This window comes from Zingiber officinale, chromosome 10B, assembly GCF_018446385.1.
Source record: "Zingiber officinale cultivar Zhangliang chromosome 10B, Zo_v1.1, whole genome shotgun sequence".
Lineage (NCBI taxonomy): Eukaryota > Viridiplantae > Streptophyta > Magnoliopsida > Zingiberales > Zingiberaceae > Zingiber > Zingiber officinale.
The window spans coordinates 76,858,271-76,870,406 of NC_056005.1; positions in this window are offsets into that span (position 1 = coordinate 76,858,271).

Below are 12,136 nucleotides of genomic sequence, written 5' to 3' on the forward strand. Positions count from 1 at the left end.
CATTTATATTAAAACTCGAGTTAGCTTTGGATAATACGTCCGAGAGTTAATATAGATGTGATTTTGACCTATCTTTTCCAACCGTTGGAAGAATGCCTATAGTTGACTCGATCTAACCGAGCAACTAGGAATACTCAATCTAATTGAGTTTGTATTCACCCATGCGTTGATAGGCGGGACCAAGATTGCCCCTCCGTACCCTACCAAGATAATATGTATTGCTCTACTTTGGCAGATTCAACAATACATGTGATCGAGGTAGTGATAGGTATCACGGCACGGTTAGGCATTTAGAGTTGGTTCGATCGAGATCTAATCTAATCGAAAAGGATGCATCTTGTGCACGACTTAGATCTAATCTAATCACAAGGGTGCATCATGTGCACGACTTAGATCTAATCTAATCGTAAGGCACTAATTAATTAATTACTTATTAAACATGCATCATATACATAAGTAATTAACTAATTAATCTATTTGTGATTTAGTCATGGCCCTACTACGATCCTCTCAAGCCAATGAGAAGATCGAATGGTCAACCTAGGGTCAACAGCTTCTCCAAGCTCCTCCCATTGACCACCTTGTGTTGCTTGTGCCCGCCTCGGAACTCCGTCTCGTGTGGACCCTCCACCGCTCCAATTTGTACATTACAATTTGAAACTCGAGTTACATTCGAGTCTAAATCTAATTTACAACCAGAATATATGAGAAAGGCATGACGCGCAGGTCGCGAAAAATAAAAACATACAACACGCGCAAACACATAATGAATTACAACACAATCCAATCATATTGGGTTTTTGGGCCATGACTATCACAAAATTAATATATAATTCAAAATTATATATTTTCATAATTTTCTATAATTTTAAAATTAATTTTTTACAATTTTTACGAGTAAAATTTCCCGGCGGTCCCGTTTAGCAGTTTCGGGCGCAATCGCGGAACGGATCCCCTTGCGGGGCCAGGGGCAGCGCCCCTACCCGCGATCTAACCATCGCGAGGGTTCCTTTGCGATCCAACAGCGCCTAAACTCGCTGTCCCAAAACGATTTGGGTCGAGACATTGCCGTTTCAGAAAAATCTTCCCATCGGGTGCAATCGCGGAGCAAATCCCCTTGCGGGGTTAGGGGCAGTACCCCTACCCACGATCTAACCATCGTGAGTTGCTCCTTTGCGATCTAATGGCACCCAAGCCCGCTGTCCCAAACGGATTTGGGGCAAAACGAAGCCGTTTAAGGAAAAACTTCCCGGTAGCCGAAGCCTACAAGTGCCGAGATACTTGTGCTTCGCTTCTACGGAAAAATTACCCATAAAAACATAAAAAACTAAATTTTTACAGAAAATCACAGAAGGTTTAGTTTTCATAAAACCAAAAATTAAACTCGTACAAGCCTTGCACGTGGCTCTGATACCACTGTTGGGTTTTTCGGGCCGCGAAACCCCGAATCACCAAAGTCGTAGATCGGTGCAAGGAAAACCGAATGAAATACAAGTACGAGTTTCAAAAACTTTAGATCTACTCCTAGATCTATGTGTTAAGAAATATACCTTGAAGCGTGCCCTTTCGCGTTCCCGCTCGTCCAAGGAATTGCCGGATCTCTAGACCGTCAAGCGTCGGTCCTCTAGAAGTATCCACACAGACATGTAGGTGGAGAAAACCTCACACAAAGGTGTGCTAGCACCTTGGTAAGATTCGGCCAAGCAAGGAGGAGAGGGAGAGGGAGAGCTTGAGGAAGAAGAAAGGACTGAATGAGGAGTTCAATAAAATGAATTTCATTAACCCCCTAAAGTGGCCGGCCACCTCTCGAAGAGTAACCCCATTTCTCATTTAGTGCCTCATTAAAGAGAATGGGTATGTAACTCCCATGAGGTGGCATACCATGATGATGTGGAACATCATCATTGGTCCACCTAATGCCAACTCACCAATGAGGTGGCAAAAGGTCAAGTCAAAATTGACCTTTGGTCTTCCTTCTCAAGTCAAGTCAAACTTGACCCAATCTCTACCATGGTTGATCTAATCCAACCATTTGATTCAAGCCAACTTAATATAATGAATCTAATTCATTAAATTAAATTGATTTAATAAGTCATAATCTAAATTAGACTCATTGAATACATGAATCAACTTGAGTCCAACTCAATTAGCCCAATTAAGATTACTTTTAATCCAATTTGATTCATCAAATGAATCTAATCCTCTTGGTTCATCATATGAACCAAATCTCCATCTAATTGTCCTTAGTGTGTGACCCTATAGGTTCTTGTAACATTGGCAATGCCCTAAACCCATTTAGGAGCATAAATAATGAGCGGTATCTAGCAACACATCATTACTACCCAAGTTACAAGAATATCGAGATCCGACATCACCTTGTGACTACTAATTGTGACTCTTCACAATATATGACAAGTGTCCTTCTATCCTAGACATCTAGATTGATCAATGTGAGGCATAGACCGTGTTATCCTCTGACTAATCTAAATCTTGAACTCCAAGTAGACTCACTAAATCAAATGAGCTCAATATCCCATATTGACTCATTTGGGCATGGTCATGCACTTCGTGGTCTCACTCTATCAAGAATACCGATGTCTCTCCCGTCATATAGGAGGGATAGATCCCATCTACATCACTCACATCCCTCTGCATAATTTGTTGTATACCCAGTAATCGCCTTTATAGTCCACCCAGTTTTAGGTGACGTTTGACGAAACCAAAGTACATAACTCCTTATGTAGGGATCTATGGTGACTTCAGGTCTAAGGACTAGTAGTCATACTAATAGCCACATGAGAAAGTATATGACACTCATATAACGATCCATGATACTTTCTCATGGCGGGTCATTCAGTATACATTCTCTAATGTATACCCATGTGTCAACTTGATATCTCTATATCCATGACTTGTGAGATCAAGTCATCGAGTTGACCTACATGCTAGTCTTATTGCATTAACATTGTCCCTGAATGTTAATACTCGACTAGGAATGATTAAGAGTAGTGTTCCCTATATCATCTCACTATCGGTTCAACTAACTGATTGATATAGGTGAGAACCATCTACTCAAGGACATTATTATACTTAGTTTATTTGGCACCAATACAAGTAAGTATAATAACCAAAATCCAAATGCCTTTATTAATATACAAGAATATGATACAATGAGTCCATACAATCATCAAATGATTGGCTCTAGGGCTCTAACTAACAATTACTACACGCATTATCTTTAGTTTATTAGGGTTCCAACATTAAATAATTTGAAGTGTCATGTGACATCCAAAATGGTCTACATCAATGAGTCAAAAGGTTGACCAGGCACTTGATGAAGAAGTTCCAACAGGTCACGATTGACTAAATATTGGGAAAGGAAACTCTAGACTTAGATTAAGTAAGTTAAAATTGGATAATCAATTAAAGCAATCAATTGGGTCGAACCTAATCAATAAGGGTTGCTCCAATCGATTAGGAAGGATTCCTAATTGATTGGGAGTTTCACAAAGAAAAACATGAAAATAATGGCTAAATCAACAGGCCTAATTAATTCAGCCACTACTGATCGATTGGGTCAATCGATTAGGCAGTGTTTTGTTACAAGAAGAGGGAATCAATTGAGGCAATCAATTAAGAATGCTTAATCAATTGGACTACTCGATTAAGGCATTTTTACGAGTGAATAGAGAGTTTCATAATTGATTGTGTAATTGATTAAAGCTCTCTGAATAGATTGGAATGACTCACTAATCGATTAGGGCTCGAAAAAGAGTCATTCTGCACGTGTATGAATAGTTAGATGACGTGACAATCAATTAGGAAAAAGATGAATCGATTGGGAGGTGTCGAAGAACTCCTAGAAAATGATTTTCATGAACATTTCAATACTCTCTCACACACACACATCTTGGTCACCGGTTCTTGTTGTTGCATTTTCAATAGATCAAGAGTCATCTATAAGCTACAATAGATCAAGCAAGGTGTTTATTGTATTGTGTATTCTTTTCCTTATTATATTTTCTTGTTGCAAGCTTGTACGGGTTTCTCCATCACCAGAGTGTTTCTGAGAAGGATGATTTTTATAGTGGAGTGTGTGCACTATTTGGATCCTTGAATTAGTTACCTTAAGGAGGTGGATACTAAGTAAAATCTAAATATTAACATTAGTAAATTTTTGCTTCAAGATATCCACTATAAATCATCATCGACGAAGTGATCGAAGCTATTCCCCGGCTCCCAAAGTATCCTAACAAGTGGTATCAGAGTGAGGCTATTCTTCTTGGACTAATCACCAAAAGAGCAACAAGTTAGAGGAAGAAGAAGAAGTTTTGAAGTGAAGCCCTAATTTCAACGATCAAAGATTCATTATCAAGGAGCTCAACTTTAAATGGATTTTAAGATAGAGTCAGATATGATATCCGAGCAACTCCACCCTATGGAATTGGGAGTTTCAACCTTTGGAAATCAAAGGTTAAAATTTTTTTGATGATGAAGATAGAGCAATGGTTTACTCTAATGAAGGGATTTTAAACTCTAATTGATGGAAATGGAAAGCTCCTCAAGAAAAAGAAATGGAGCAATGCGCAAATTAAGAGGTGTGAGACAAATGACAAGGTAACCAAATTATTGGTTAACTTATTGTCAAGTACCATATTGTGCAAAATTAGAGAATTTCACGATGTCAATGAGCTATGGAGCACATTGGTAAAGCTTCATGAAGACCCATCCTCAACGGAAAGCAATGACAAAGGTAAAGAGGAAAACTCTTTGTTTCATATGCATAAGTATTCGGAGATTGAGAGGCATTCAACATCCAAGGATAAAATCAAAGAAGCATCCACCTAGGGGGAGTGTAGTTAGTTGACACCAGAACAAGAAGAAGCCTCTACTTCCAGGTCAAATGAAGAAAGATCATATGCCATCCCTACAAGCAAAGGTATAAAAATTTTAATTTGTAAAAATAAAAGTCATATCATTTGCTTTGAGTGTAGGAAAAAAGGACACTATGAGAGCAAGTGTCCTAAATTGGGGAAAAAGAAAATTCAAGTGGCACTCAAGGTCAAAGAGAAGCCAAAAGAGGTTGGCCCCATGACATACAAAGGAAAGGAGCACATTGTGTGCTTTTCTTGCAATAAAAAAGAATATTATCAGAGTCAATATCCAAAGGAGAGAAATTCAACCAAGAAGAGAGGAGGAAGCTCAAGTCAAGGAAGAGCATCCAAGGGCAAACCTAAGGTACCACTAGTTAATGGTACTTACTTATGTCATGATAAAAAGTATGTTAGAAATAACTGTTATCATTTTAATGCTATTTATCATTAAAGTAGAAAGCATGAAAAATTTAAGGAAAATTATAAGTTATTTCATGCTAAGACTATCATACCTAATGATAGAAAGGTAGATAACAATTTAAGCAAGAACCTTAAGGATGTCAGATATATGCCTATAAATAAAAATGTCCAAGGAAATCAAGAAAAATCTAAAGTTAAGGATTTAAGGATAGAAAATCAAATTTTGAAGTTAAGACTTGATAAATTAGAAAAAAAACCCTTAAAATAATGGAAAATGTCTTTAAGGGATCAAATGAACATAATCTAAGGATAGATAGGCAAGAGGCATTCAATGGCAATAGAAATTTGGGATACAAACTAAAAGTCAAGGAGAATGTGCCCTCATACCATAGAGTTCTATATAGCTATGAAACTAACCCTAGGTCTAGGAATCAAGCCAAGATTACAAGGAAAGTTATCCCTAGAGTTAACCTTGAGAATATCAACATGACTAAGGTTTCTAAGAAGCTTAAGAAAATCATTAAGAAGGTCATAAGGGAAGGTATCCCTAGAGTTGACCTAGAGGTGACCAAGGCTTCTAAGAATCCTAGGAAAGTATTAAGAGAAGTTATCTTTAGTGAATACCTAGAACACCCAAGGAGCATTAATAGATTTTGGGTTCCTAAGATTATATTTTCTACCCCTTAGATGGATTTAGAGAGTGTCAACTCTAAGTGGAAGGGTAAGTAACTCAACCTTGGTGAAGTTGGTACATTGGGGCATTTCATGGTATTGTTACACCTTGAAAATGAAATTTTGATTTTTACTTTTTGAAGAGCAAGAAATGCCAATAAAATATTAAGATTTGGACTTGATCAAATTGGATCAATTAGGATAGAAGTCAAAGAAATGCCAAGTTAGGATTTTAACAAATTTCTTAAGGGGATAAGGGCAAAATTAAGTTTATTTTTAAATTTAGTGAATAGCTAGTGATACTTAGATAAATAATCTAAGTATTTTCTCTATGCTAAAATTGTCATGATTGCATGTCCTATCATGATGGCAAAAGGCGAATACGCTTGCCCCCAGCGCCCCTGCTAACCCGTCCCAGGGCCAACACGGAGGAGGTAAATCACGGGCGGCTACTAGCCTTTGGAATAGTGACTAGCATATAAGGGAGGCATTTACCTCGACTTTTGTCGAGATTCGAACTCCAGACCTCATGATGGCAACACCTCATGCGCTAGCCACTAGACTCATCCGAGGGGGCATTGTATATCCTATCATATACCATGACATCATTGCTTTTTCATTCATATTGTTATGAAAATATCATATATCATGCTATACATGTATCATTTAGATATGATACATTTCATTTTGGAAATATGCACTTGACATATGTCATAATTATTTTCATGCATTATTTTTAATTCTTTAAAATTAAGGGCAATGGCATCAATTGACATCCTAGGTTGAATGATCAAAGTTTAAATGCCTAGTTAGAAATGCATGAGCTCTTAGTTAAGAAAAACCTAAGTTACATCTTACAAAATCTATAAGGTTTGACTTGTATGTATTTTGAGACATATTATATACAAGTAAGATGTTAGGAAGATGAATAAAACTCAAAATATTAATTTAGAGCATCTTTTTAGAGTTTTAGTATCATTAAAATAAATGATTATGTGAAGTCCAATCATTAGGAAAGGTAATATACAAGTCATGTGCAATTAGCCCAAAGAATATAGTTGAAAATTTAGTTTTTAAAAATCATTTTAAAAAACCTTGGTGATCTCTATCTTTTGATAGGAATCATCATTGATTAGTTGGATACAAAGTAAAGTGAAACAGTGAAGTTTTCAATGGTTTCTAATTTTATATCAATCTTTAAAAATGAGAGTTATTTTCATACAACAATATTTTTTCTTAATAGTATATAACATAATATCTATGTAAAATTTATAATTTTTTGATAATCTTAGAATTATTTATGATTTTCTAAAATTAAATATGAAATTACTTTTAGAAATTAAGAAATTCATATACGGGTAATCGATTGGCCTAATGATTACCACACCCTAATCAATTCAAGTGAACTTTGTGAGCACAGAGGTTCACAAAATTGATCAGGTGATTGATTAAGCATGCATAATCGATTAGGACAATCGATTAACACTACGATAATCGATTGAAACCCAACTTCAATCGATTCAAAGAAGCTATAATCGATCGGTAGTTGAAACCAATCGATTAAGAATGCTGATTTTGGCTGAAATTGTATGATTTCAGTCCATTAGGTCTCGTTTAGTTGAGTTAACCATCCTTAACTCTATAAAGTACTTTGATAAGTATTTAAGGGTAATTTTCTTGATGAAAACAAGAAAAGAATGGTTAAAGGGGACTAATTTGGAGTTTATGAGGAGGTTTAGTTTTAATGTTGAATTTACAATCTCAAAACTTCAATTTTAGGTTTCCTAAAGATTTAGAAACTTCAAATCATTGTTGGTATAATGATAAAAGTTAGTGCATGTTTTGAGAGAAAGTTTCTTCCTTAAAGACATGATTTAACTTTTTGTTGGAGACAATGGAAGATTGAAAATATTCATTCTGATGGATAAAATGCTCTAGGGTGAACATCTGATACAATGAGAGGTATGGGATTTTCATTGTGTTTCTTTGACCAAATTGAATCTTAAGGTAAAGAGTTTTTAATGTGTTTCAAAGGGGGAGAAAATGTGGGGTTTAAGTTAGAAATCTACATTCATACTTTGGCATGAGATGAAGAATGGAGTTTGGCTAATATAGGTTAGACTAACTTAAACATATTGTCAAACATAAAAAAAAAAAAAAGAGATTGTTGGTGCAATCGTCCTTAAGTTAAGGTTGACCAATTTGAGTAAACTAGAGTAGATTTGAATTTGAGTTTCGATGTTTAGACAATATATAGGATAATATGTGAGAAAAAGTCAAGTAGGTCATGGAGGACCAGATACTTGACTAGGAAAGTCTTAGTAAGGCAAGTCCTAACTAAAGGGTTAGGCAAGGCGAATTCTAACTTGAGGGTTAGGCAAAGGAAACTCCAAGTGGATCAAGGAGGACCACATGTTGGCAAGGAAAAGTCCTAACTGAGGTTAGGCAAAGGAAAGTCCAAGTGGGTTAAGGAGGACCACACATTGGCAAGGGAAAGTCCTAACTGAGATTAGATAAAGAAAAGTTCAAATGGGTCAAATAGGATTGCATGTTAGTAAAGAAAAGTCTAAGTGGATCAAGGAAGATCGCAGTTGGCAAGTTAAAGTCCTAATTGAGGTTAGACAAAAAGGAATCCAAGTGGGTCAATAAGAACTGCACTTGATGATCAAAAGTCAAAGGAAAGTTGGCACAAGAAAAAGTCTAAATGGGTCAAAATATTGGTCGGACACTTGGTGAAGAAATCCTAATAGCTCACGATTGACCGAAGGTTAGGTAAGGAAACCCTATATTTAGATTAAGCAAGTTAGGGTTTGGTAATCAATTAAAGTAATCGATTGGGTCGAGCCTAATCGATTGGGCTAATTAATTGGGTCGAGCCTAATCGATTGAGCTAATTAATTAGGATGGATTCCTAATCGATTAGGAGCTTCGTGAAAAGCAATCATGAAAATAATGGCTGAATTGATTGGCCCAATCAATTCAGCCACTACTAATCGATTAGGCAGTGTTGTGTCGTGAGAAGAGAGAATCGATTGAGGTGACTTAATCGATTGGGCTAATCAATTAAGGCCTTTTTGTGAGTGAATAGAGAGTTACAGAATCGATTGTAGGATTTAAAAAAGAGTCATTTTGTAGGTGTGTGAACGGTCGGATGATATGCCAATCGATTAGGGAAAAGCTTAATCGATTGTGAGGCGTCGAAGAACTCTAGTCAAGGGTTTTTGTAGAAATTTTGAAACTATCTCTCGCACACATCTTGGTCGTCAGTTCTTGCGATGTTTAGGAAGAAGTGCTGCTATATTTCCAACTGATCAAGAGGCATCTACAAGCTATAAGATATCAATAAAGGTGTTTATTGTATTGTGTATTCTTTTCTTTGTTGTACTTTCTTATTGTGAGATTGTACAAAATTTCTCCACCTTCGAAGTGTTTCCAAGAAGAAAGGTTTTTATAGTAGAGTGTGTGCATTGTATGGATCCTTAGATTAGTCACCTCAAGGAGGTGGATACTAAGTAAAATCCAAATGTTAACATTGGTGAGTTTTCACTTCAAGATATCCACTACAAATCATCATTGACGAGCGATCGAAGCTATTCACCCCCCCCCCCCCCCCCCCTTTCTAGCTCCTAAAATGTCCTAACACAAGGATCTAATATGGCAAAAAATTGATTCGCTCGCCCCCCAACGCCCTTGCCAACCCGTCCCTAGGCCAACACGGAGGAAGTAAATTATGGATGGCTAACACAAGGATCTAAGCTCCTATATAAAAAGGTTGTGACCAAGACCAATAAAGAGTTAATAGCAAAGATTGTCCTCCACCTTCATTCCCCAAATCTTCTCTCCTGCCATGCATTTCCACTTGATGGTTTTCCCATGATAGCAATCAGGTAGTTTCTCAGTTCACCATGAACAACCAATGTTTGGTTGTGTATGTAGTTCTACTATTGTATCTGTTAGTATAAGTCCTAAGAGCCAATTATGAATTGATTGATTTAAGATATATTATATTATATTTTTCTCATAAAAGATAATATTTTGGTTATTGTATTTATTTCATATTTGTGTTAGCTGAATAGATATAATAATGTCTTAGAATAGTAGGTTCTTGTCTATAGCATATTAATTATTGAATTGATTATGGGAGACTGTAGACATATATATAGATAATATTATTCTTAATTATTCCTAATCAAGTATTAATATACAAGTACAATATTAATACGCTAAGACTAGCATGTAGATTAATTGATGACTTACTCTCACAAGTCATAGTCATGGATATAATATATCAAGTTGATACATGGGTATATATTAGAGAATCTATTCTGAATTGACCCACCGTGAAAAGTTTGATGAATCATTATATGAGTGTCATAAGCATTCTCATAGTGACTATTAGTATAAATAGTATTTAGACTTGAAGTCACTACGGTTCCCTACATAAGGAGTTGTGTACTTTGGTATCGACAAACGTCACCTGTAAAAAGGTGGACTATAAAGTTAATTACTGAGTATATAATAATTTATGCGGAGTGATGTGAGTGATGTAGATGAAATCCATCTCTTCCATATGATGAAAGTGATATCTATAAGTCCCTTGATTCAGTAGGACAACTAAAATGTATGGTCATGCTCAAATAAGTCAATATGAGATATTGAGTTCATTTGGTTAAGTGGGTCTACTTGGAGATCAAGAAATACACAGATTGATAAGAGAATGATACAGTCTATACCTCATAAATTAATTTAGGTATCGAGGAAAGAAGGATTGAGTTATACAAGATAATAGACACAGATAGATTAAGTTAGATCTCGACATTCTCGTGACTTGGGTAGCAATGATGCATTGTTAAATACTGCTCATTACTTATGTATCTAAAATGATTTTAGGAACACTACCAATGTTATGAGAATCTATTCGGTTACACATGAAGAGCATGTTGACTTGGAGATTGATTAATTTTAGTTTAACTAAAATTGTATAGGTTTGAGTCTTAATTTTGAAGTTGTTTTAGACCTTATTATGGCACAATCTAACTATAGAGTCCATTAAGTTAAACACTAATAGTCATCGGAGAAGATGAAGAGTCATCGAAGAAGATGAAGAGTTCATCGGAGAAGATAAAGAGTTCATCGGAGAAGATGAAGAGTTAGTGTTTACTCTTCTTTTAATATCACCTTAAATAGCCATAAAAAGGACAAGAAGGTGAAGAGACATATGTGTCTCTTGAATTGTCATAGTATATATCATTTCTAGTAAGATGATGAGTGAGATGTGACTATCCATTCTTGCTCTTTCATTTTCGTGGATGAAGTTCTAGAGAGCCCTCCAATTTTTGAAGTTCTTGGAGAAGAACCAAGGGACTTGCTTATGTAGATATCATAGAGGCATGCACATTCTGTTCGTGTTGAGATCTGCTGAAGCATCAATGTTGTTGTTGCCAAGATTATTCCATTCACACAACATAGGTAACAATTCAATCAAAGCATGTATTCTGCATTCGCCTAGATCTCTGGAGGGGTCCTTTTTCCGCTGCGTATATATGTTGTTTGTCATAATAGATCCCTATGGTATCCTAGGAAACGAATGTCCATTATATATAAACTCAAAGCAGAGCTGGAGGAGGACAAATCTGTTTTAAGAAAACTGCTTGAAAGAAAGCCTAGGCATCTTCTTTCCTACTCTCGGAGTCAAGAGTCTGCACTCGAGAGCTGAGAGTTTGCACTTGGACTCGGGAGTTAGGAGTCTAACTCTATAGTCAAGAGTTTGCACTCTACAGTCGGGAGTCTATACTTGGACTCAAGAGTTGGGTATCTGCACTCTACAATCGAGAGTATGTACTCTGCAGTCGAGAGTCTACACTCTGACTCGAGAGTTGGATGTTTGCACTCTACAGTCAGAAGTTTATACTCTACAGTTGGGAGTTTGCACTCAAACTCTGCAGTCAGGAGTCTGCACTCGGACTCTGCACTTGAGAGTCTACACAAGGGCATGCAAGGTAGCTCAGTTTTCCAGCCAACTCAGACTTCCCAAATAGCAGTATGAGATTATCTACTTATGTCAACTCAATAGATAAGTCTGATTTGATTTATAATTTTAATTGGGACTACTTCCTCTCTCTCCGATAAGATTGTCGGACATGAACATCAACTTAAGTAACCATATTATT